Genomic DNA, 5,160 nt, shown 5'->3' on the forward strand with positions numbered 1-5,160 from the left:
TTATTAACAAAAATTTTCCTGTGGTATTTGTTCAATGCTGAAAGACTGAATCAGATATGAGCAAGGGCAATGTTTGGTAAAAATTTGCTTGTAGTCGAAGACGCATGTCTAAATTTTTTACTCTAATCTTACAAATAAATTTTGACCTATAAACATATTTACAAAATAAAAACAATCAAAAACGAGGCGCTAGATTGTAGTGGTTCAGGGCGTTCAGTATGCTAGAGGCGCCTCTGGATGCGTCGTGCAAAATGTTGGTTTCACCTGATGTGGACATGCTAAGCTTTATATCGTTCAAGGTCACCGTTAGTTCTAAAGTATTTGACTTAGTAGTTAAAGGTGAACTTTAGCCAAAGAACTTTGTTGCTCGTGAATTCGTTTGGATTTTTAAATTTTATTATTAATTTTGCCACCTAAAGATGAGAAAAGGAAATGTTCGCTGGCGACGACTATTAGAAATAATTATATTGCATCCGAATCTTTCTGCTACCAGTAAGTTTTCAAAGAAGAAATATTGTCAGTCCAGGGATCAGATAATTAAGACTGCGATGAACAAGCTATCAGACGGTGACGCATTCACTTGGAAGGGCTGACATTTGGGGTTTAGCAAAATTTCAGAATTTCGCCCATTTCAAGGTTTTGTAAGAGTTTTGTCTTCTGAGGAAGTGATTGCACCGTACAGCATTGCAACTCTAGAAGCTCTAATAAAAAAGCATCCTAAACGTTCTGATAATAATAGCTTAGACGATGAAAGAGATGACGATTATGCAAGGTGTGAAGCGACTCCAGTAAGTAGAGCAGAAATTATTGAAGAAATCTGATCTTTTGACAATGGATCAGCTGGAGGAATTGATGGCTTACGTCCGCAACATCATTGACTGATGCGATGTGCCATCTAGCAGACATTATCCTTTTCGGTGAAGTTCCTCCTAAAATACTTAACATTTTATTCGGTGCAAATGTAACAGCGTTATTAAAGAAAGATGGAGGCATCCGACCGATCGCGGTTGGTAATACGATTAGAAGGTTGTCAAAGTGTCATGCAACCGTATTAAAGATGAAGCAGCAAAATATAATATTCCTCGGCAAATGGGTTTTGCTGTACCTGAAGGTGCAGAGGCAATAGTACATGCAGCCAGGAATTTTCTTTCATCACCCGGCGAGGAAAATTCAATTCTGGTTAAATCGGATTACTCTAACGCTTTCACTTCGGTATCTTCTGATACAGGTTGTAAAAGAGAAGTTTCCTTCAATGTATCGTTTTGTATGGCAATGTTATAACACGAAGAGTTATTTGTGTTATAGAAGTGATATTATTCTCTCTGAAGAAGGAGTACAGCAGGGCGATCAATTGGGTCCGCTTTTTTGCCTTGTTATTCAACCGATCATTGAGAGTATACAGTCTAAGCTGAACCAGCGGAATTTGCATGATGGAGGCATTGGTGGACACATCGATTTGTTAGTTGAGGACTTAAAGAAAATTATTTCCTTAAGTGAAAGTGTTGGTTTGAAGTTGATTCCAACAAAGTGCGAAGTCCTGCGCATTAAACCGCTTACTGACTTAGAGATGCAAAAGCTGAATGAAGTGATCCCTGGAATAAGTGTACCGTCGCGTCGACAGATAATTTTTCCCTATTGGTTGCTCCATTACATTTAGATGGTATCCCATTAGCGATCAATGAAAAGTTAAAAAAGATTTCTCTACGCTAAAAGGCTTAAACTCACACCAAGAGTTATTCCTTTTAAAGAACTGTCTTGCTATTCAGAATGATGCATCTTTTAAGATCTACGCCTGTTGGCTTTTCAAAGAAAATTTGGATTTATTTGACAATATGATTAAATTTTCAGCCGAAATTAGAACAAATGTCAGTTTTGATGACATGGATGCAATGTTCACTACCGATCAAGAAAGGTGGTCTTGGACTAATATCAACGCGGATATAGCTTCATCAGCATTTATATCTTCGATGAATGCGACGGAACAGTTGCGACTTCAAATAATGCCATCGAACGATGAACTCTTCGATTGAGCAATTGAGTTTTGGAAAATTGAATCAGCTGCTGAAATACCATCTGAAAAATCGAGCATTCGGAAATCTTGGTCTATTCAAATTATGGAAAGGAAATTTGCCAACCTGCTTCTTTCTTTTGAAAATGATGCGTGTCTATGGTTGAACGCTTTACCTTCAACATCACTTGGTCTATGCCTCGATAACGACACCTTAAGAATTTCGGATGCTTTACGAATTGGAGCAAAAATTTGTCATCACCATAAATGCATCTGAGACAAAGACGTTGATTCTTATGGCTATCATGGATTGAGCTGTATAAAATCATCAGGCTGACATCCGAGACATCATTCTTTGAACGAAACACTTAGAAGATGTACAGTTTCTGCAGGAGTTCCAGCAATTTTGGAACCACCTGGAGTCGCACGTGAAGATGGAAAACATCCTGATGGACTCATCTTGATACCATGGTATGCTGGAAAATGTTTGCTATGGGACGCAACTTGCCGAGACACAGTTGCAAAATCGTATTTGATGAACAGTTCAAGACATGTTGGTTGGGTGGAAAAAACGGCAGAGGATAAAAAGGTCACACTATATAATTCTTTAATTTGTTCCTTTAGGTTTTGAAACGCTAGGTCCATGGGGTCCTCAGGCAAAGCAATTTGTTTCCGAATTAGGCAAGAGAATCTCGAATGTCACTAACGAGAAGAGAGCTACGCTTTTCCTTCGGCAGAGACTATCCATAGACATTCAACGTCAATTGCCGTCAACCCAGGACGAGGTTTATTATCTTCTTTCGAATGAGAATAGAAAGCGATAGTCAATGTTTTCCTCTGATTCTCCTGAATCAGGCCAGTTTCCATGGTTCTGGGTAAATAGAGTATGGTAATTTTTGTTAATAATAGTAGCCACTACATGGGTGGAATTTGTGTCATGTACAGATACAAATTTAGAATTAATTTTAATATATGTTTAATAAAGGTCTGAGAATTTTATTAATTTTGTCATTTTTTGTGAGGAAATTGTAATGTATTCAGCCAGTATTTGGCAGTGTGAAAATAAATCAAAATTTGACACCATTTTGTAATAACCAAGTTTCTACAATTTAAAAACTGTCTTCAAACATGGTTATTTCAAAATGCTGCCGAATCTAACATCGATATTCGATGTGAATCACCTGTAGGGGATGACTCCTCCACATAAAGACAATAATTTCACCTTTTCCACTTGAAAGTTTTATTTTCAGAATCTTTTGTACATAATACGACACCAAGATTTCCTTTATCATTTGAACATTACACATAAAAACACCGACAAACGGTAGGCGCTAGACAACGTCCATATCTGTATCCGGTGCGACAACAGTATACGTTACATTCGTTTATGTAACATGGTCTCTCTATCGGATTGGACATTTTAAACGATTAAAAATTTGATTGTTTTGCTAAATTCTTTTGTCAAACGTTACCTCCGTAAAAAGCATCTGGCGAGCTTACAGCAGTAGCAGTAGCAAAATTTAAAGCTACGATTAGCACAGTAAATATGACGAGAACGTTGAACGTACGCATGATGAATTCACACTGATGGAGACATGTATCTCGTCTTGCAGTATAAATAGCAGCTGTGGGCCTTGCGGAATGACGCAAACATCATTTTGTTTTGCATGGTACGATTCATAAATTACATTATCATATTAAGAATCGTACACATCAAAGCTGTGCTACTAGCACGAACACCATTTTGCCAAACGTCTAATTTGGAAGCTTCTGTGAAGCGAGATTGTTTATATTGTATACGACGAAAACAAGTTAGACTACATCAGCCTCCGAATTATTTTATGTTCAAGCAAGGAGCACAGCTGTCTGCATTTATCTATTGTCAAAAAGTCCAGGTTGCGTTCCTTGGCCACAGAGTTACACTCAAGAGGTGGCGCTGTCATTATTCCAACATGTCTGGCTTCCCATATATTTAAATGGATGACTTCTAACTTCTTTAAGTGTAAGAAAATCAGAGGAACGTTGAATGTACTGGACTTGAAACTAAATATTTGTTGATTGTTTTCGTAGGATACAACTTCAACTTGGTGTTTGTTTTTATTAAACATTGTCCTCTACTTAGTTCAGCGGCCTTAGACAAACGAAAGTCGAATTTGATTTGTGAACGGAAGCCAATGACATTTGACTGTTCTTGTTTTCCGATCCTATTGGTTGTTGCTAGAAACATCTGTATCAACATTGTATGTGACGAAAATTAACAATTGAAAACAATAATAAAAAAATGGAAATTTACAGCAGGTGAATACACTCGCGGAAAAATAATGTTATGAAAATTTAATTGGCATGACCTAAAAAATGGTTATTTTTGTCACTTCAATGTGGCAAACGATTATGCGGAACTACCTACATCCACAGTACAACAAATTTTGTTTCCATGGAAGAAAATTTTTGAAAGCGGATTTGATTTACTCAAGATATGGACGTGACAGACAGACAGAGAGACAAAATATTTATTGCACATTCGTCATCTATGAACATAGGTAAACACTTTGCCCTTACCGCCTGCTTCGAATTCCATCAATTACATTCTGCATCGTAATCCTATGAGCTTCTTTGTACTTCGTACGGGGCTAAACAATGTTTTTTCGACTTTCGAGACCTGTTGAGTTTCAGTTGAAGAAAATAATTTCTTTGACATTTAGTACACTCGCTGTGGAACAAGGCGTGTGTGAACGTGTAGGTCGACAACATGTTATTGCTGGAATCGATGGCTAATAGGTATCTGATAAAGAATAGTTTGGATGATACGCTTGATTTTTGGTCATTCTCGGGTTATGGGCATCCTAACCTCAAAAATTGCGTTTTGAGGTGAGTTTGTTTATATGAAATCGCTATGTCCTCCACTCCATACAAAGTTTGACATTCGACCATACCTGCTTTATACTTTCATTGATTTTTTGGTGTCGTTGTCGATAACATATGTCTAGTTAGATTATTGAACCACTACATAAAGTAGTACATTCTTCTTGTTCCTTATGAACACTCTGGTGCGTAGAATATACGATCATAAAGTGTCGTGTGAAGTTTTTAACATGTTCAGGATAACTTTTAAGAGCGACAGGTATATACATAGGTCCTATGTATCGCATTGC

At 37.3% G+C, this 5,160-nt stretch overlaps 1 long non-coding RNA gene across 1 annotated transcript; it reads right to left on the bottom strand.

Moving 5' to 3' along the window:
- Positions 1–3,224: 3,224 nt before the first annotated feature.
- Positions 3,225–3,632, bottom strand: LOC119075081. Its single transcript, XR_005087300.1, has 2 exons — positions 3,481–3,632; positions 3,225–3,411 (listed from the first exon to the last, which is right to left on the bottom strand). It is a non-coding gene; the product is annotated as an uncharacterized LOC119075081 (long non-coding RNA).
- Positions 3,633–5,160: the final 1,528 nt, after the last annotated feature.

Source organism: Bradysia coprophila, unplaced genomic scaffold, assembly GCF_014529535.1.
Source record: "Bradysia coprophila strain Holo2 unplaced genomic scaffold, BU_Bcop_v1 contig_176, whole genome shotgun sequence".
NCBI lineage: Eukaryota > Metazoa > Arthropoda > Insecta > Diptera > Sciaridae > Bradysia > Bradysia coprophila.